The sequence below is a fragment of the Thamnophis elegans genome, chromosome 8 (assembly GCF_009769535.1).
Source record: "Thamnophis elegans isolate rThaEle1 chromosome 8, rThaEle1.pri, whole genome shotgun sequence".
Classification (NCBI taxonomy): Eukaryota; Metazoa; Chordata; class Lepidosauria; order Squamata; family Colubridae; genus Thamnophis; species Thamnophis elegans.
In genome coordinates, this window is record NC_045548.1 from 69778453 (window position 1) to 69800788 (window position 22336).

The window sequence follows — 22336 nt, forward strand, 5'->3', positions numbered from 1 at the left end:
CCTTTTCCATGGTGGCACCCTCCCTTTGTAACATCATTCCTGCAGAGATTAGCTTAGCCCCATTTTGACACACAGCCCTGAGGACCTGGTTCTGACAACAAGCCTGGGAAATCCATACTGGGATGGAGCCCATCAAGTAGCTCATTTGATTGTGTGTTGACGCCAAGCAGATGGAGTGGATCGGGTGGTTGCTGTTTTCTATCCTTTTATATTCAGTTATATTGAGTTTGACTCAGGGTTGAAATCAACTTACCTTCACTACCGGTTTGCAAATGTGAGTGTGCAGACCTTCCGTGCATGCGCAGGGGGTCAAAAACGGGACCTGAAGACATCGGGGGGGGGGGCAGAACCTCTCGCCACCACCCCTACCAGTTCGCCTTAACCGAATAAAACCAGCTGAATAGCACCAGTGGTTTGACTGCCCAGAGTCACTGAGAGTGAGTGGGCAGCCATATACATCTAATCAATCACTCTTCTTATTCCATCTGTCTTTGCACAAACATTTCTTTCGGTTTCCAGCATAATTTATTAAACTTTTGTTGTCTCCTCATCAACTCACTCTTTAACATAGAGGATGGGACCATGAGGTCTCTAGGATGTGTTATGTCTGGTGCTGTGTACTGTAAGTTTTTTTTTTTTTTTTTAAATAGAATGATGGTTTATTGTTATATTCCATTGCAATTCTAATTATTCCATGATAGAATTTGACGTACTTGCCAGCCACTTAGATTAATTCAACTGAAACAGTATAAGTGCTCGTAATAAAGAAATAAATTAAGTTAGTTGAGAATATTGGAGTTTGACGTCCAAAACTCCTGGAAAGGCTAATTGTGAAAAGACGCAAGGCTCTGTTTTCCCATCATTACACGATTCCAAAGCTAATTTTATGTTTCTCATTGCTGCTGTTGTTTTCTGTTTGTTTGGGGTTGATCGGGGTTAAAAGTATAGAGTGGGTTTGCAGCAGAAACTGCTGAGCATAACCCTGCTTAGCAGTCTTTGTTTTTTTATAAAGTCTTCCCAAAATACTGGGTCACAATTAGTCAGCACAGAGCTGGAAGGGACCTTGGAGGTCTTCTAGTCCAACCCCCTGTTCCAGCAGGAGACCCCATACCAGTGATGGCTAACCGTTTTTGGCTCACATGCCAAAAACGGGGGGGGGGAGTGCAGGGGGGTTGTGCATGGGCACGTCACACCCATAATGCTAAATGTGTGACTCCAGCACTCATGCGCCCTTCCCACCCCACTTGCATGTGTGCACGACTAGCGCTTCAAGGAACTAATTATTACCTTTAAAGTGCTCCATGGCTTAGGCCCAGGATACCTGCGAGACCACCTACTGCCACCAGTAGCCTCCCACCGTCCCGTGCGATCCCACAGAGTTGGCCTCCTCAGGGTGCCGTCGGCCAGACAGTGTCGGCTGGCGACCCCCAGGGGGAGAGCCTTCTCTGTTGGAGCGTCTTCCCTCTGGAATGAGCTGCCCCCGGAGCTTCGTATAATCCCCGACCTCCGGTCCTTCTGACGTGCCCTAAAAAGTTGGCTTTTCCAGCAAGCTGGCCTGGCCTGAACAAAATAAAATAAATGATTGATTTAATTGTTAATTTTAATCTAATTTTTAAAATGTTATTGTTAATATTAATTGGGGGTTTGTTTTTGGATACTTTATTTAATGTCCCTTTTAATTTTTGTAAAATGTGTTTTCTTTTATGTTGTACGCTGCCCTGAGTCCTTAGGAGAAGGGCGGCATATAAATCCAATAAACCTAAACTACACTTAAACCCCTTGCTTTTGGCATGCTTTTTTCGCCCTCCCCAGGCTTCAGAGGCTTTCTAGGAGCCTGGGGAGGGCGAAAACAGCCTCCATGCTGGAGGCCCTCTGGAGGTTTCAGGAGATTCCCTGAAGCCTCCGGAGCACAAAAAAATGGTCCTACAGGCAAACCAGAAGTTCAGTAGTGGACTTCCGGTTTGCTCGTAAGGCCGTTTTTTGCCCTAACACCTCATGTACCCTAACAAATGGCTCCGTGTGCCATCTGTGGCAGGCGTGCCACAGGTTTGCCATCAAGGCCTTATACCATTCCAGACAAATGGCTGTCCAATCTCTTCTTAAAAACCCCCAGTGATGAAGCACCTTCAACTTCTGAAGGCCAGTAGTTCCACTGATTAATTGTTCTCACTGTCAGGAAATATTTCCTTATTTCTAGGTTGATTCTTTCCTGGATTAGTTCCCATCCATTGTCTTTTGTCTTGCCTTCTGCGGCTTTGGAGCATAGGTCAACCCCCCCCCCTCTTTGTTGCAGTCCTTCAAATAGTGGAATACTGCTATCATGTCACTCCTTCTTTTCCCTAACTAGCCATACCCAAAATCCAGCAACCGTTCTTCCTATCTTTTTAGTCTCCAAACCTTTCATCGTCTTCGTTGCTCTTCTCTGCACTTTGCACCAAAGCACTGCGGTGATTTATTTAATAAAGTTGTGAAGTTTCTTAATTACTGAAAAGATTTGCAGGGTTACAGTTTTTGGATTCCAAAGGAACCTCTGCCTGGCTGTTCCGGCAGGCCTGGGGCTGTTGACCCCAAAATACGGTCCAGCCCCATCTAGAATGGAGTGTATGGTGTGTTGTTTTTAAATCTATTCTTTTTCTGTATTTTATTTTTGATTTATTTCTGTATTTGTAAGCCGCCCGGAGTCCTACGGGATTGGGTGGCATATAAATGTTATTAAATTCAAATTCAATTTAAAAAAAAGAAAACAGAATAGAAGTAGCCTGAGAAGGGACCAAGAGTAGCAATAGATGCATAATCTGTAGTAACTCCTAGGAAGACAAAAACTTGTTGGGACACCTGTTTTTTTTTTTAAATGGCCGTTTATAGGCATTCAAAACTTTTACAATCTCACCTCCCTCACTTTGGGAAGCAAAATGGATGGGTTTGCAGAGGGCTGAAAGAAATGATACGCTTAAGCCTTCCTAATGCATTCCACATTTAGTCATTAAATTCTAATTGGTACCACGGTGGGCTTAGGGATGCCCTTTGACCTCTCTGCATTTCCTAGGTCATGTCACCTCAAGATGTCCTTTGCCCCCATGGCTCCTTTATAACCAGTCCTTTTGAACTCTTAATTTTATTCCCTCACTTGAAATACCTATTAGAACGGCCGCATCGACCACGTTTGAAACTGCTAAAAATCTCTCCTTTTTTTGTGTGTCCGTGTGTGTTCCCCTCCTGGTCTTAATTTCTCTCTTCCTTCTTCTTTCTGTAATTTATTCAAGGTTGTCTCTTAGAAGTTTCACTGAAGGGCAGAGTTAGGACCCTGGCATTTTGTGACATAGCTATTGTCCTTGGTAAATTTTAGAAGACTTCGCCTTCTATTAGATTGAAAAATCTTCTTCCCCGCGCCATCTGTCACATTCTGGAGAAATGAAGACCTTGGCTCCATGATATGTATCCTTCTAATTTTGCATGTACTGAGCTACAGTCACATCAGCACAGACGCTGCCAAGACGTTCTTGGAAAATAAGATTTGGAAGGAAATGCATTAAGTCCTTGAATCGCTTTGATGATAAGCATGCTGCTTCCATTAGATAGCGAGGGACAGCAGTTTGGAATAAGGGAAGTGATGTATGCACTGTCCTCATTCAGCCGACCTGTTAAATCATGTATGTTTCCTTCCAGTGTCAGAAGGAACAAGGCAGTGTGGCATAAGAGTTAAAGAGATGGGTTGGGACTGTGAAGCTCAATGGATGACTTTGGAACACCCCCCCTCCTCCTTTGTGTGACAGTGTATGTGCAGAGTGTGTGTGTGTGGGGGGGAGTTCATCTGTGTGTGTGTGTCTCAGCCTACCTGCCATGGTTGTTCCTGTGCAGAAAAATAGACAATGGCTCACTCCTCTACACAAGTTGGGATATAAATCAAAACAAAATAAATAACATGCAAATATATAAGGTAAAGATAAAGGTTTTCCTTGTACATGTGTGCTAGTTGTTTCCAACTCTAGGGGGCAGTGCTCATCTCTGTTTCAAAGCCAAAGAGCCAGCGCTGTCCAAAGACATCTCCTTGATCATGTGGCTGGCATGACTAAACACCCAAAAGGCATGGAACACTGTTACCTTCCCACCAAAGATGGTTCCTATTTTTCTACTTGCATTTTCTATCTGCTTTCGAACTGCTAGGTTGGCAGAAGCTGGGACGAGTAACGGGAGCTCACAGCGTTATGCGGTGCTAGGGATTCGAACTGCCGAACTGCTGACCTTTCTGATTGACAAGCTCAGCATCTTACCCACTGAGCCACCCTTATGCATCCCTTAAAGTAATGGGAGCTCACTCCATATATCCTTTGTGTGACTGTGTATGTGCCAGTGGTGGGTTCCGGATCCCGGCATCCTCCACATGAACGTGCATGTCATGTGCATGTCACGTGCGCACATGCGCGCAGCATATGCATGTGTCTTACCATCCAACGATGCCTCCATGAGCCTCCACAACACTCCAACTGCTCGGCGGAGCATCGTGCAGGCGCTGTATGCGCCATTGCCGTGCACGGAAGCACCGAAGAGTTTAAAGACAGGTAAGGAGCGCAGGCGGGAGGGTGGGCCCTCCGGAGCATCATACCAGAATGGTATCCAGTGCGTACCGCTTGCAACCCACCACTGGTATGTGCAGTGTGTGTGTGTGTTTGTCTGTGTGTCTGTGTGTGTTCATCTGTGTGCATCTCAGGCTACCTGCCAGGGTTGTTCCTGTGTTGAAAAATAAGAGAAGGCATCCTGTACACAAGGTCGGATGTGAATTAAAACAAATAAATAACATGCCAATCTATGCACATAGTTAAAATGGCATGCCTGGATAAGTTACTGGATAAGAAGCAGCCAGATTGCAATGTTATTTATTTATATTTACATGCTGCTTTCTTGTAGCATGAGTAATCCTTTGTCGGCACTCTGACTGTACTGCAGAGTTTCAAAGTTTGACTTTGAAATTCCCTAGCGGAGATGAATTAACTTGTGAGCTTGAAAATTTGAGGCTTGCCCGTTTTGGTAATATCATCTTGAGATGCTGACATAATAACATTATTCTAAATGTTGGACATTAGCTGAAAAAGATCGTCAGCCTCTGCTTCAGGAGGTCTGTACATAACCCACAAATAGCCCCCATCCAGGGGTGGGTTCCTAAACAAACTGGTACCAGTTTGCTCACTTGCGCATTTTGTGTGCATGCTGGTCGCTTTGCTCACATGCGCACTGGCTGTGCATTGCTAGCGCATGTGCAGTTCGGTGTTAATGGTTATGCACATGCGTGAAGACCATTAAAAGGCAATAAACAAGATGCCAGCAACTCCAACCGAGACTGGGGAACCGGTTTAGGGGTGTGGCCAACCTGGGCCACTGTCAGTTCTGCGACCTAGGCCAGATTACCACTATCGGTTCAGCCGAACCGGGTGCAACCCACCTCTGTCCCCATCCTTTTTTTTCTCTGTAATGAAATAGATTGAGTTAAAATATAGTCCGAAATCACTCAGTGAGCATCTATAACTAAACTGAACCCATTTTTCCTCGTCCTAATCCTATACCTTCACCATAAATCAAGCTGCATATAGATTAGTAAAATCCTTGTAGCTGGATTCACACAACACATGAAAGCAGGGGTTATTTATTTACTGTGTAGTGGGAACTCAACCATTCTCTATCTATTGATAGATAGATAGATAGATAGATAGATAGATAGATAGATAGATAGATAGATAGATAGATAGATAGAGATAGAGAGAGATAGATAGATAGATAGATAGATAGATAGATAGATAGATAGATAGATAGATAGATAGATAGATAGATAGATAGATAGATGATAGATAGATAGATAGATAGTATATATATATATATAATATATATAAACAGCTGTGTGGGTGTGTTTATGTTCCAGCATAACTCTGGAACTCCTATAGCAATTTCAACCAAACTTGGTACCCAAATGATTTACTCTCTGGAAACAAATACTGTGTGTGTGGGGGGGGGGGTGAGACATCCCTAACACCCCTCAGGGTGTGTGTTCTGCTAAGATACAGCCTGTTGTGCCTTACAATGGCTTCTACCGTACTGCCGTAAAATGGCTTCTACTGTGCAGCGCAGTGGAATCGCTATGGTAACGGTGTCACAGTACTCCACAAGGGGAGGCACTCTAGTTAGGGGGAAAATCCAACATTAGAAATTAAGGTGGTATCACTTTTTTGATGCTTCTGGGAACACAGGGAAAACATTTGGAATTAATTTAATTGTCTCCAAAATCAGGGCTTTTCCTGTCTATTAGAGGATTAGGATAAAAAAAATACCCAGGCAATGCTGGGTTATCGACTAGTTCTTGAATAAATTAAGCTGTTACATTAAGCCATCATACAATTATTTCATTTCATTAGACATCGCAAGGTAGGTAACTATGGGAAATATGTTTTGTTAACCCTGGGTTAAGAATACTTTAATACTTTATTAGCTTCTGAGAAGCAAACAATAAATTACAGTTCTAGATCTCCTTCAGTTGCAGTGGCAAATGTTAGCAAACGTATTTGCAGTAGAAACAATTTGAAAACTCACCCTAGAACGGATGTCAATCTCTCCTCAGTTTTCTCAGCTTCTGAGAACAGCTTGTTTATTTCTTAGAAATTACTGGCACAGCACCCATTGCATTTCTCTTAACTTCGAAAACATTGGTTTTTCCGAGGTATAGAAGAAAGACTAACAGGTCAAATGTTGGGGGCAGGTGTGTAGGCATTCAACGTTCTGCAAACATCTTAAAACTAAAAGATATTTTTTTGTCCTGGTTTTAGGGAGACAGGGAAGCAGCTTGTAGCTGGTTCCTCCAGAGGAAAACAATCACTACTATGAACTGAGGATTACCTTGCTTGGTATGGAACTCCTACCAGGAATAGCCTTGAGATATGATAACCTGCATCTTTCTCTTAAAGAGATACTCTGAATAATGTAAATGGAATCTGGACCTGTAATATCATCCCTGTATCTCTTTTAATATCGGCACAGTGGTTGATTTTGGACAGAGAAGATAGATGTACACCATCTAATGTCCATTTTGTTGCCCTGGATGTGGAAATTATCTTGATTATGGAGTCCTCCCTAATTATTTAAAAAACATTCAGCGGCAAGGATTCTGAGGTCTAACACTCGGAGTCTTTTGTCTATATTTTCAGTTCATTTATTGATTGGAGAGAACTTATTTGGTTTTACCAACATCAATAGAGCTACGCTCCCATCCAGAATTGGCATCTGATTGTTTGGCTGGATTCAGTCAAAGCTTAGTCAATTGTTATGCACCACCAGAAATCATGGTGTGAGATAGGCAACCTCATAGATCCTCTGAATAAGTAAGTAAGTAAGTTAAGTAAGTAAGTAAGTAAGTAAGTAAGTAAGTAAGTAAGTAAGTAAGTAAAGTAAGTAAGTAAGTAAGTTAAGTAAGTAAGTAAGTTAAGTAAGTAAGTTAAGTAAGTAAGAAGTAAGTAAGCTAAGTAAGCTAAGTAAGTTAAGTAAGTTAAGTAAGTTAAGTAAGTAAGTAAGTAAGTAAATAAGTAAATAAGTAAATAAGTAAATAAGTAAATAAGTAAATAAGTAAATAAGTAAATAAGTAAATAAGTAAATAAGTAAATAAGTAAATAAGTAAATAAGTAAATAAGTAAATAAGTAAATAAGTAAATAAGTAAATAAGTAAATAAGTAAATAAGTAAATGTCATGTGTGTTGAGGAACCTCTACAATTGTAGTATTTTGCATTTCCAATAGTCCATGCATTTCATATTCTAGGTGAACTTTAAATCTGGACCTTGCCAAACAGATTCAAATCTAGGTTTTTTCATTTCCTATTTATCAATAGTTCCTTCTTCTCCTTCTCCTTCTCCTCCTTCTTGTTCTCCTTCTCTTCCTCCTCCTCCTCCCCATCTCCTTCTCTTTCCCCCCTCCTCCTTCTTTCTACTTCTCCTTCTACTCTTTCTTCTCCTCCTTTTCCTCCTTTTCCTCCTCCTCCTCCTCTCCTCCTCCTTTTCCATCTCCTCCCCCTCTTCCCCACAAACCAATGCAGAAACATAGCTACACCTTCACAGGGACAGTGTAACCATGCTGTCTGGGTGGTCTCTTTTAAGTTCTCCAGCAAATCTGTACCATTCTTTCTCTGCCACCAGGCCCTTGGCAGCAGGTTATAAAATTTGGCACTGATAGCCAGCTTTAAGAATCCCTCGCAGCAAACATTTGATACCACAGCTGATGCTGAGCTCTGGAAGGAACTCAGCCAGCCAAACCAGCTAGCCAATCTGGCTTCAGGAGAAACTTTTGACATACAAAGTGGCCATGGATTTCCAGAATTAGCATCTGACTCTGCCTAGACATCTGAAGCATGTGAGGCATTCATTCACTCTTCCTCCTTGCCAATGGCCCGAGGTGAACTTTGGACTGAAGTGGCATCTTGCAGCTGGGTGAGCTATTTATCTTAGCACTTTCCAAGAAGAAATATTGGAACCGATTCACCTTTCGTCATGGCTCTTTTTTTAGGCGGAGCTGTTCAGAGTTGCCTAAAATGCAATAATATTTATTTATGTAATCAAAGACTAGAAATCCAACGGAATTGAATTCGTACTTTCCCTGGACAATGCCCTCAATTTGCATTTATTCGTCTCCTGTTCTTCCTTCCATGCACTAAGAGCAACAGGAAAGAACAGCAATCCCATAACAACTTCATAACTGTAAAAGGTCAAATGGGGAGACAGAAAGCATCTCACAGCAAAAGGCTGACCATAGTGACTTGGCTGCAATGTGCAAGAGACAAATTTCTCACATCCCATCAGAATATTTCATGTCTTAATTTGTGGAGGGGAGGAATGTTTTTGGATCGAAGCCATGTTAAATTTTCTACAATTTGATTAGAATATTAGTGTTGTGGCCCAACAGCGGCCAGCAGAGCTGGTGGCAGACTCCAACAGTGAGGAGGTTGGGGAGGAACATGGGTCCTGGAGTCTGGGGAAGGCTCTGATGAGGGCTCTTCATCAGAGGCAGAGATGGGGCCAGGGCCGTCTGACAGTTATCAGCTGACTTTGGAGTTGGAGATCAGTGGGGCAAAGGAATAGCTGGAGCCTGTTCCTGATGTGCACAGGCGCAGATGGTCAGGAGAAGGGAAGAACTAAGGAACAAGGGCCGACTTGGGAGTAAAGGCACAGGTGGACGGTGAATGGCCCCTCCCATAGGGAATAAAGAGGAGTGAAAGGGGAGTGGAGTTTGCAGGAGACAATTTGTTCGCTTAACTAATGTGAAGATTTGTTCATGACTCTCAGAGACTCCTTGTCAAGTATTTTCTTGTACAGCGTTGCGTTTGGAAGATATCATCCTGGCAGCTCTCCAAGCCTGATAAGGTCTGTGGTTGTAAATTCACCCTTGAAAGACTGTTTGCTGGGACCTTGGTGGATGAATGAGAGGAATTCACATTAGCTTAATAAAAAGGGGTTTTGTCGGGACAAGGAGTCTGCTTCGTGATTTTCGTGAAGCCTAGATCAGAACAATTAGTTTGTTACAGGTGTTTTTTTTATTTTAACCTTGTGTCTCTCATTATTATCAATCATTTTTTATTATTTCTATGTAATACTCTTCTTATTGTTGCTTTTCCTGTTAACTCTTTTGTGATTAATACAGTATATAGATGACAGGCTAACAATTTGTAAATACATTGAGTAGCTGAGTAGTTGAAAATTCTTTTGGCCTGTTTTGTAAAAGGTGGGAAATTAATATTGCCGTATTTTATTAATCAAGATTTAATTAGGGTGTTATGTTATGTGTTATATGTACAGAAAAATGTTTAGTGACTGTTTGAGGTTACAATGGCCCTGAAAAAAGTGACTTATGATCATTTTTCACAGTTATGACCATGACTAAATCTAGATGTTCTGCTTTAGGTATAGGGGTGGTATTCACATACCTTCCCTACCAGTTTGCAAATGTGAGTGTGTATCCACACATGTGCTCAGCTTTCTGCATATGTGCTTTGGCTTAAAAAAAAAAAGACCTAAATGGGATGCCATAGAGCTGGAGCAGGTGGGTGAGGCCAGCCACAATTTCCGCTACCGGTTCAAGTGAACTGATCCAAACCGGCTGAATACTACCTCTGTTTGTCATTTCTGGTGGACGTGCAATGAGGCCAAAAAATAATGGAAAATGATTCAATCGTGGTTAGAACAAATGGTGGGAGACCAAATCTTGTTTAAACCAGAATTTTTTCTCCTAGGTATAATACCGGAAGGGTTTAAGAAAGATACCTGCAAGACCACCTACTGCCACCGGTAGCCTCCCATCGTCCAGTGCGATCCCACAGAGTTGGCCTCCTCAGGGTGCCGTCAGCCAGACAGTGTCGGCTGGTGACCCCCAGGGGGAGAGCCTTCTCTGGGGGAGCGCCTTCCCTCTGGAATGAGCTGCCCCCGGAGCTTCGTATAATCCCCGACCTCCGGTCCTTCCGATGCACCCTAAAAAGTTGGCTTTTCCAGCAAGCCGGCCTGGCCTGAACAAAACAAAACAAATTATTGGTTACTGTTAATTTTAATTTGAATTCTTTTAAAAAAATGTCATTGTCAATTTTAATTGGATTTGGGATATCCTATTTAATCTCTTTTTAATTTTTGTATTATCTGTTTCTTTTAATGTTGTACGCCGCCTTGAGTCCTTGGGAGAAGGGCGGCATATAAATCGAATAAACCATACACTTTTTCTAATTATACATGTACTAACTGTGGCGCGCATAACTTATGCACAATATTGGGAAAAAAGAAAATACACCATCAGAGCTAGATATAATCAGAAAAGGGTTGGCCTGTGCAGAAGCAGATAGGCTCACTCTTGACCTTAAAAATAAAGGGGAATCAGAATATTTTGAAGTCTGGAACAGATTTTATGACTGATATAAGACAAGGTGACAAGACTGGAACAAACTGTCAGCCTCTGCTTTGCTGCTGCTTCGGCTGCCATTGAAACAGGGAGGGGCGACATGGTATTTGGGAGGGGTTTACTAATTGTGCTGGAGGAAGATTCTGGAGTTCTGCTGCCTGTCGGATTGCGCATGCGGAGGAGGTTCCCGCCAAGGCCAACGGCACCGACATTCCATCTCGGTGGTGCTTTTCGAAGTTATCTCACACCTGACACTTGGGAGAATTATGATTGGACTGCCACTGGGATGCCAAGGGGTGGGGAATGGGTTATTTTATATATCACTCGTTTTCGCACCTAAATAATCAGTCTTCGCTTTGCTACACTTCTAATCATTTATAATTAGTAAAAGTACACTTAATTTCTATCAATGGAGTCTCGTGGTCTTCTTTCCTAATTACTCAATGAAGAGGTGCTGACACAAACTGTATATATTGTGATTGGACAGAAGGATAGATAATGCACTAAGTAGGCTAATAGTTAATGATTGAGACTAGCTATATATAATGTGAATGTATGGTCATTTCGACTTCGCGGTACTGCATTGTTTTAAATGTAAAAATAATAAAAATATATTTTAAAAAAAAGACTACCTCTATTTGGATACCACAAATATTTCCTCCCAGAAGGTAACAAGGAAAATAGGTCATGAAGAGGCCTTGTCTGCTGCTGTGCCTACATTATGGAATCTCTTGGCCTCCCAGAGTTGAGGGAACCCCCCCCCCCCACATCTCTTGTCCTTCTGCAAAGAGGTCAAGACTTGGTTATGTAGCCTTGTGTGGGGGACAGAGGGGCACATCACCATGGGGTTGGCTGAGGCCATGAGACCCATAACACACCTTAATGAACAAACCCTAGTTTCCCCACCATGGAATTTTCCACTTTTTTTTACATCTATGGGAAATTCTCCGTCATCTGGGTCATAATTGCCCCAAAAATCCTTTTTCAAGGGGCAACTGGATTTTCTTTTTCTTTCTTTTAACAAAGCTTTTTTTTTTTTTTATTATAAATTTTAAATTCTTTTTTTTTAAACAAAGTGTTGCGCGGGTTTTCCCATTTTACGTTCTCTCATATACATAATTCATTTTACATCGTATTACCATTTCCAATTTTAGCCATATTATTTTCTTCCCATATTTTCTATCTTAAACTTAATTTTTTTCTTAACACATAAACAATATCATTATTTGCCCTTTCAGAAGTAAACCAAATCGATCGTTTCATTTTTTTTATCTGTTATTCTATTTTCTATAGGTAGCATGTATCCTCAAATTCAATTTTTATATAATAAGCATTTTACTTAATTAGTTATCCACAATTGATAATGTTAATATAATTCCCTCACATCTTAATTAGCTACATATCATTAACAGTATTAATATATTTCATTTTTTCTACTAATATATCCCTTCTTTCCCTTCCTCCTTTTCTAACCATTTTCTCTTAGTTCATCTCTTACTCTCTTTAATGTTCCACTTTTTATCAATTTTCCGGTTGCCCTTTTATCCCATGTTCTTAGATTCTTTTTTTTCTTTTATATGTATTATATCTTTTCTTCTAAATCTTTTCTATCACTTTTTGATATATTGTTTGAATAATCCTCTCCAGCAACTGGACTTTCTTGGGTTTTTTTAAAAAGACATTTTGCTTCTCATCCTAGAAGCTTCTTCAGCTCTGACTTGGTGGTGGAGAATGGAAGGATTAATGCTTCTTGCAGACTGCTGGTCATTTAGTTTGAAAGAAGGATCAAAGAGACCATCTATATCAAAATTGCAAAGCCCTCTCTGAACAGAGCGGGAGAGATACAACATCATCTCTCTCCAGTCTACAACACATTCCTTTCAACAGTTCAAAGAACACCCATTTGCATTACAGTGGTGAGTTCCAGCTTCTGTTTCTGATGATTTGCTCAGGGACATGTTTCGCAGTAGTAAAAAAATTGCTTCTGTCCATGCACAGAAACAAAAAACAAGATGGCGGCTCCGATAGAACTGGTTTGGGGGCATAGCCGGCCAAGTTACTACCTACTCGGCCAAACTGGGCCGAACCAGTAGGAACCCACCTCTGTTGCATTACTCAGGTGACCCTAATGACACAGATAAATCTCCAGGTGGTCTCAATGACCCTCTAAAAGAATGCAAATGACCAGCTATCTGCAAGGAATAGATATCCTTCCATTCTCCATTATCCTGTCAGAACTGAAGAAGCTTCTTGGATAAGAAGCGAAACATCTTTAAAGAAAAAACAGACAGTCTAGTTGCCTCTTGAAAAAGCACCTTTGGAAATGTAATGTTTTACATTTTTTTTTAAAAATGATCTTAAATTATTTGGTTTTAATATTTTATTATATTGATATTTGTTATGTTACATTGATTAAATATTGCATACCTCCCTGTAGGTGTGCAATTTAAGGGAGAGAGGTGGTTAAGGTGTTTGATAGATATATGAAACTTGAAAAGGCATCTCAGTACAGAAATGCTAGCATGCTATCTATGGCTGTCACCCTGTGGCAAAGTTTAGAAAGCCACCACAATGAATGAAAAAGGTTGTGATACTTTCAGTCCATGTACATTTGTTTCTAGACAATCTTTTCTCCCAGCCGACCTCTTCTATGTGCCCTTTGGAAAAGTTTCTTTATTTTAGCAATAGAAATAGCACTTAGAGTTATATATGTCTCCATGGTGCTTTACAGCACTCTCTAAGCAATTTATAGAGCCAGCCTATTGCCCCCAACAGTCTAGCTCCTCATTTTATTGACCTGGAAATGATGGAATGTTGAGTCAACCTTGAACCGGTCAGGATCAAACTCCTGAGTATGGGCAGAGTTTGCCTGCAATACTATATTCTAACCAATGGTGGTATTTAGCCAGTTCGGACCGGTTCGGGTAGTGGCGACCTGTGGGTAGTGGTGACTTGTGGGTGAGTCCAGCCCCAGTGCTATGCTGTCCTATTTAGCCACATTTTCTAAGCTGTGTGCATGCATGCAAGCCTCATGCGTGAGCAAAGGGCATGCATGAAAGGCGTGTGCATGAGTGAAGCGAGGGTTTGTGCGTGCACGCTCACATTTTCAATACGCACTTCTGATTCTAACCACTGTGCCACCATGGCAGTTTTTGAACCCCAAACAGATGTTATTAGTTGCAAAGTCGTGTCTGACCCATCACAACCCCATGGACAATGTTCCTCCAGGCCTTCCTGTCCTCTACCATCCCCTGGAGTCCATTTAAGCTCATGCCGACTGCTTTGGTGACTCTATCCAGCCACCTCGTTCTCTGTCGTCCCCTTCTTCTTTTTCCCTCCATCATTCCCAGCATTAGGCTCTTCTCCAGTGAGTCCTTCCTTCTCATTAGGTGGCCAAAGTATTTGAGTTTCCTCTTCAGGATCTGGCCTTCTAAAGAGCAGTCAGGGTTGATCTCCTCTAGGACTGACTGGTTGGATCGCCTTGCAGTCCAAGGGACTCACAGGAGTCTTCTCCAGCACCAGAGTTCAAAGGCCTGAATTATTTGGCGCTCAGCCTTCCTTATGGTCCAACCTTCACAGCCATACATTACAATTGGAAAACCACAGCCTTGACTATATGCCAAACAGATGTAAAACATGTTGAATGTCTAAATGTGAGCAGGTGAATTCCAAGTTATATGATGTCCTTGGATGTGTGAGGACAGAAGGACAGCTGATCAGACTCTCATTTATAATTGAGCAATAATTAGGGTTGGGGTGTTCCTCAATTGGCCAGCATGGTACTAGAAAGAAAGAAAGAAAGAAAGAAAGAAAGAAAGAAAGAAAGAAAGAAAGAAAGAAAGAAAGAAAGAAAGAAAGAAAGAGCAGTCAAATTTAATACTGCAAGATCCAAGTGTTAGGATATTAAACTTAGTAGCTGAAACAGTGAAGAGTACAATGGACCAGAACACACAGTTGTAGTTGATTGATTGCAGACTGTTGATTCCTGGTGTAAAGGGGGAATTTTCCTTCCCCCACCCATCTTTTTCTTCTATGTGCTCTGTATGCTCTTTGTAATTTACCTCATTATATCCCTGTGTTCCTGACTATCTTGTCTTCCGTGAATATGGGTGTTGAGTATATTTATTTATATAAAACTACAAGTTTGTGTCAGTGTCTCCGACTTCACTCGGACACCTGCTGTGCAGTTCCCTGGCCAAGAATATTTGTGTGTTTTCTTTAGAAAGAAAACTCCTCCGTGGGAGAGCCTTCCCTCTGGAATGAGCTGCCCCCGGAACTTTGCATAATCCCAGACCTCCGGTCCTTCCGACGCGCCCTAAAAAGTTGGCTTTTCCAGCAAGCCGGCCTAGCCTGAATAGAATAAAATATAGGATTAATTTGGTTGTTAATTTTAATTTAATTTTTAAATTTTTATTGTAAATATCAATTGGGTTTTTTTTGGGGATACTTTATTTAATGTCCCTTTTAATTTTTGTAATATGTGTTTTCTTTGATGTTGTACGCCGCCCTGAGCCCTTGGGAGAAGGGCGGCATATAAATCCAATAAACCCTAAACCTAAGTGACGAATAACATTGAAGGGAACTGAATTTGATTTAAGCTGCCATCTGAAGGGAAGACCTGAAGGCTAGTGATTTGAATGTGCCTGTAGAATGAAGCCTTACATGGCAATACAGAAGGAAAGGTCTTGAATTGTTCTCCTTTCCCAGCCTTCAAAAGAATGTATCTTGAGAAGGGGCGGCGAAAGACAAGAGGGGGAAAAAAGTTCCAAAAAATAATAATAATAATTCTGAAGTTCCAAAAGATCCCCTCCAACTCTGTTATTTTGTTTTCGGGCACATTTCCCCTTTAAGATCCAAAAACTAAGGAGAAAGCAACGAAGCTAGCAGCAACCAGCTTAAGCTGTGCAAATACATTTAATGGTAATACCTAGCATTGGTTAATGAGCGGTTATGGATTAATCTCTTGCAGTGTATCAATTTGGAAGAGGAAGTGCTTATAATCCATTTAAAAATACATTCACGCCCCCGCCTCTGTCGCTAGCCTCACAGGGAAGTGGTGTCTGCCTTTTCTGGATGATAACATGTCATACTGGGAATTAAAGTGCCTTAATCAAATATATTGCAGACAGACTCCACTTAACTTTTTTTTCCCCTCTTCTTCTCCTTCCCCACCTTATTTTAAAAATATGCCTTCCTTCCATCCATCCATTTAGCATCTCAAGAAAATTTGAAGGGGAGAGCCACATATTCAGAGCTGTGCTCCATCTTACCGTTCTTGTAATTCATAATCTCTGATTGATTCCTGGAGGGAAGGCTAGATATCAGGGCAGGAAACAGATGCGCAAATAAATAAATAATGTTTTTTACCAGGAATTTATAACAAGATGTCATCTTTGATAGGAATAGATAAAGACATGCATCCCTTTCAACAACCCTTTATGACTAAATATTTTACTTGTGTGAAATCCATTGTTTGTGTAGTTAAAGGAGAATGCAAAATATACCCAAAGAGGCCAATTTTACAATGTCAAATCAAAGATTAATATTTGCAGTCAGTTGGATGATGTTAGTAAAGGTAAAAGTTCCCCTTACACATATGTGCTAGTCGTTCCCAACTCTGGGAGGTGGTGCTCATCTCCGTTTCAAAGCTGAAGAGCCAGCGCTGTCCGAAGATGTCTCCCTGGTCATGTGGCCAGCATGACTAAATGCCGAAGGCACATGGAACGCTGTTACCTTCCCACCAAAGATGGTCCCCATTTTTCCTACTTGCATTTTTTTTACGTGCTTTTGAACTGCGAGGTTGGCAGAAGCTGGGACAAGTAACAGGAGCTCACTCCATTATGCGGTGCTAGGGATTCAAACTGCCGAACTGCCAACCTTTCTGATTGACAAGCTCAGCATCTTACCCACTGAGCCACCGCGTCCCTTATGCATCCCTTAAATTCAAGTGCTTCTAAGAAGTTTTGATGGATTTCTGTGATGCCTTTGGCTGGAAGATAATGTAAAATAGAATTGAATGGTGATGTTAATGACTGTGTGGTCAAAAGATCTGCCTGAATGTAAATTTAGAGGCCACAGCCTTGATTCCAGGGATATCTGAGAGGGAAAGGTGTTGCAAAAGTCAAGTGGAAAATTATGATCGAAGTCCCAACTCTTATTGTGTCAGTTGTGGCTCATGAATCACAAGTGCTTCATTTGGAAATTCAAGATCAAGAAACAGATCCGTAACCCAGATAAGGCACAGTGTGTTACCATGGGTAGAAATCATAGAAGACAACAGTCAATTTGGTTTAGTGAGTGATAACAGACTTAGAAACTAGGAGACCGTGAGTTCTACTCCTTCCTTAGGCATGAAAACCAGCTGCGTGATTTTTGGCCAATCACCAGGAGACAGTAAATTCTAGTCCCACCTTTGGCTTGAATGGAACAGCTTGCCTTCGGAAGTTGTGGGAACCTAGTCACTGGAGAGGTTGGACTAGATCAGTGTTTTTCAACCACTGTGCCGCGGCACACTAGTGTGCCGTGACATAGTGTAAGGTGTGCCATGGGAGAATTACTTTATATATAGTCAATATAGGCACAGAGTTAAAAAAATTTAACATTTTCTAATGGTGGTGTGCCTCGTGATTTTTTTCATGAAAAAAGTGTGCCTTTGCACAAAAAAGGTTGAAAAACACTGGACTAGATGACCTACAAAGCCCCTTCCAACACTGTTAATCTGATCTGATGAAATCTGATTGGGTGACTTTGGACAAGACTCTCTCTCAACCCACCTCACAGAGTTATTGTGGGGAAAATAGGAGGAAGCCATATTAAGTATGCTTGCCATCCTGAGTTATTTATAAAAATAATAAAAATGGGCCAGAAACATAAAGATCCTTAAAAAATATAGTTAAGATGCCCCTTTTAAATTAAAGCAACTACTTAAAGAACTTCATATTTGCAGTGTGTCCCATTGATTTTAATTAACCAATTGCCTAGCCAATGTCCTGTTTAGAATGTCCTGACTGAGAATTCCAGAAACTATATTTCCACAAATCTAGTGAATAGTAATGGAAATTAGAAATTCTGTATATATAGCCCTACAGAACAAACAATGCACAGTCCACATGTGCTTTGCTGCTTAACTGCATCAGGAAGCAGGAAACGAGAGAAAAACCATAGAGTATACCATAGATGCAACTACAAACGTACACTGCCATCTACTGGATACAAATACTACCATATGGGGGATACAGCTATAACACAGTTCTGCAAAAAAATAATAATTCGAGAGCTGTTTTGGTTATTCCACGTAATCTTTATGTTTTTTGGTGCACTGAATCCGAAAATGACCTCCATTTTGTCATAGGACATCACGTTTCCTGGCAATTTAGGTAACTATGTTAAATAAGGCAATGCCTCAAAATAAATGAAAATAGACTTATAAAATTAAAGTTTTTTTACAATATTTTCATGAAAATCCTTTTTTGAACTGAAATGAGCTCACCTACACACACTAAACTCAATTCTTCTTTCTTGAGAGGCTCCTCTTAGTGCATTTACGCTTGTGAGTAGCATCTGGAATGTCTCTCTGAAGTATCCAACAGTAGTCTGCCATCATTTTAATGCTCCATTTCCCCTGGTATCTCCTTTCCATCTCTTTAATGTCTTGGTGGAATCGTTCACTTTGTTCCTCACTCACAGCTCCCAAATTTTCAGGAAAGTAGTCAAGGTGGGACTGGAGGAAATGCATTTTCAAACTCATCAGGCAACCTAAAGCTTGAAATGCTTTCAGCATTCTTCCGACGATCTTTTTGTAGTGAGGATCTTTGTCATTGCCTAAAACTTGCTGTTCAATTTCTTTAAATGCAATCCACCCTTCTTTTTGAGGATCCGTCATGATATTGACAAACTCTTGATCAACTATAAGCCTTCTAATGTCTGGTCCGACGAACACACCTTCCTTCAATTTTGCCTCCGACAGGCATGGAAACTTGGTGACCAAGTATTTGAAACATTCTCCATCTCTTGGAAATGATTTTACGAATTGCTTCATCAATCCCAATTTTATTTGGAGAGGTGGTAGAAGAACTTTATGGGAAGATACCAAAGTTTCTCGGAGGACATTTTTTTCACCGACTGTTAGCACCCTTCGGCTGCCAACTCTTCTTGGTCCAATGATTTTGTCGGTCTCGACTGTCCCATAGACACAGAAAACAAGGGTATTTGGTATACCCAGCTTGTTGGTCGAGCAGCATGCACAAGACCTTCAAGTCCTCACACATTTGCCAACCATAGTCTTCATATTTAAGTTTACGAAGAACCAATTCCAAGTTCTCGTAGGTTTCCTTCAAGTGTACGGAATGACCTACAGGTATGGAAGCATAAAAACTGTTGTGGAGTAAAACTGCTTTGAGACTTCTTTTTGAAGAATCTATAAAAAGACGCCATTGTTCTGAATCATATTGGATTTTAAATTGACCCATCAGACCTTCGACATCGATGCAATAAATCAACTTGTCTTCCTGGGCCAAGTAAGGAATGAACTCCTTTTCACGATGTCTGAACCATGAAGTTGACACTCCTGGCAACAATAAAGTCCTGCTTTTCAGCCTTGATCCAAGTAATTCAGCGGCATCTTTGGGAAGATTCAAGTCTCTTACCAAATCATTCATCTCCTCCTGAGAAAACAATTTTGGTCTTGTATCATCTTCAAAGTCAGAACTTGATTCGTCATCTGGTTCAGGTATAACTTCACCTTCATTGGAGCTAGGTATCCCTTCCAAGGTAGCAGGGGGCTTGGGTACTGGTATATCTGTGCCATGGGGGATGGGACGAATTGTTGAGTGAAGATTAGGGTATGAAATGGAATGCTTCCATTTGGAATTACACCCTTTCACATCGCATGAACAAAAGTAACAGTCATCACTATGGTTCTTTTGCTCTCGCCATACCATAGGAATCCCATAACAGAAAGATTTTTTCTTACCCTTGAACCAGTTTCAGAGGTCCTCAACACACCCTTTGCACATTTTATGAGGCACACAAACTTTATCTTGATCTCCAATTTTTAGTCCAAAGTATGCAAAGTATACTTTTTTCACAAAGTCTGTAATATTCTGCTGTTGCTTCAACACTGTATATTCACCACAGATGAAACAGAAACTGTCTGGCGAATTAATACACTTTCATGGAGCCATAACATAATGGTTGAAGAATGATGAGCTAACATGAATCGTGATGAAAAAGTGTGAACAGCCTAGAACCAAGAACCTGATGATGATTTGTGCACAAGTGTGGCATGCAGGAGAGAGTAGCTCTGTGTCTGTACAAGAGACGTCACAGTGCTGGCCACACCCCCTGCACTGACTGGAGACGCTGCTATCTGTCCTGTGTCTCCCTCCCACTGGATTCTTCAGGAAAGATTAACCCCTTCTACCATTAGAAGCACAGACTTAAAACTTGCTTAGCTTATGTATATATTGCTGCCCATCAGATTTACAGTGCTATATTTTTTTACATAACTCGGACAAACCCTTTAAGTTTTTTTTGGCATTTTATATCTTAAATGCACTTATGTGGATTAATTAATAGTAATTTGGACTTTAAATTTGGTTAAAAACCCATAATATAAAAAAATAAAAAAAAATTTAAAAAAATTGATAAATTTGAAGACAATTTCGCATGTTGTGGCAAATCATGACGTCTAGGAGTTTTTTCAATATTTTATTTGTTTTCAGCACATCAAAATACATGGAACTTAGATGAAAATAATCAAACAGTTTTTTAGTTGCAGACCTGTGTAATTGTTGTACATGAACAAGGTATTCCATCAGGAAGAAATCTGGTTTCCTTAATTCTTATTCCATTTCTATACCATTCTGAAAAAGTGAAGAACAGTTGTTTAATACTTAAAAAAACTTTCTCTTTATAGAAGCTCAATTAATTGCCTCACAGACAGCGGGTGGATCTAGTATAATTGGACACTTTTATTAATGATCTCAGGCAGGAAAAAGGAACAACTCCATTAATTTTGCACAGACATTGTAAAGAGGAAAAACTGTATGAAGGACAGACAAGAAACAGAAGAATGGCAGCTGAGAATGTGTAACAAAAAATAATTAAGGGAGAAAAGGTGAGGAATGCAAATTAGGGGAGAGAGTTCAGAAATTTTGTTCTTTATCAGAAGACATTGAAAAAGCTTCTGAGTCTGAAGCATTAAAACAGCTCTTTCCCAGAACAGCAGAGATGTGAGTGAACAGAGAATATTTAAAGTTCCAGATCTCAAGTAAGAGACAACTTCTGTCTCTCAGTGTGCAAAATGAGCAGCACTTTGGAGAATTTGTGTCCCAACTCCTGCCATCCGTGCAGTTCTAAAGCCTGCAAATGTAAGTAGATAAACAGGTACCAATTTGATGGGAAGGTAACAGCATGTGCACCTCGGCGTATAGAAGGGGTGGGATTCAGCTGGTTTGGACCAGTTCGGGCGAACCGATTCACTCCGATGATCAAGTGGGTCCACTCGCCCGTCCCTGCACTTTACTCACCTATATCCTCTCAGATGATTCATGCAGCGGAGCAGATTGCTGCAATTAATTTGTGTTACTCCCCAGAAGTAACATTGAAGATACATTTTGTAAAAACTACACACGCACATGAAGCATGGAATCACCGAACTGATTGTTAAACTTTGCAGGATATCATCACTGGATGGCCACATAACCACAGAAGAGTCTTTGGGCAATTCTGGCACCCTCAGTTAGGAAACAGAGGTAAGCACCACTACTAGAGTCATGCACAGGTAAAATCGTTAGTTTTTCAGCAAGTTTGCTCAGTTGAAAGTTAGAACCTGAGAAAGAACTTTTGATTGCTTCATGACCTCTTCTTGTCTAAGAAACTGAGAAGGATGTCTATTGGAGGGGGACAACACTCTGGGAAGCTAAAGGAACAGCAATGCTCAATGGTTTGTCATCTAACAGGAATGCTGGGTTCACTGGAGAAGCACCTGTGAAGCACCTCTAGACAAACACAGGTGTTTGTCTAGAGATGTGGAGACCCATGTTCATGCTCAACCTCATCTAGAGAAGCTCACTAGAAGATTTTGAGCTGGGCACTTCTTCTCTCAGCCCAACCATTAGCATAGTGGTGGTGTTGTAAAGGTAAAATTGGGAATGTGCTTTGAACACTAGCCTGATCTTTTGGATGAAAGGTGAAATATTAGAAATTAGCACGGTCAATCATAGAACCTTATAAATTCTTCTCTATTACACCTTAAAGTAAATGTTTCCCTTGTCCAGTTGGGTCTCACTCTGTGTGTCAAGGTTCCAACTAATGAACCCAAGCAAATCAGAGCTCTTGAGATTTAGAACACTCTCAAAAAACGTCTTTATTGGGCACATCATATTGGCACAATTAAGTGTAAAACCAACTCTGAATATTTCCCATGA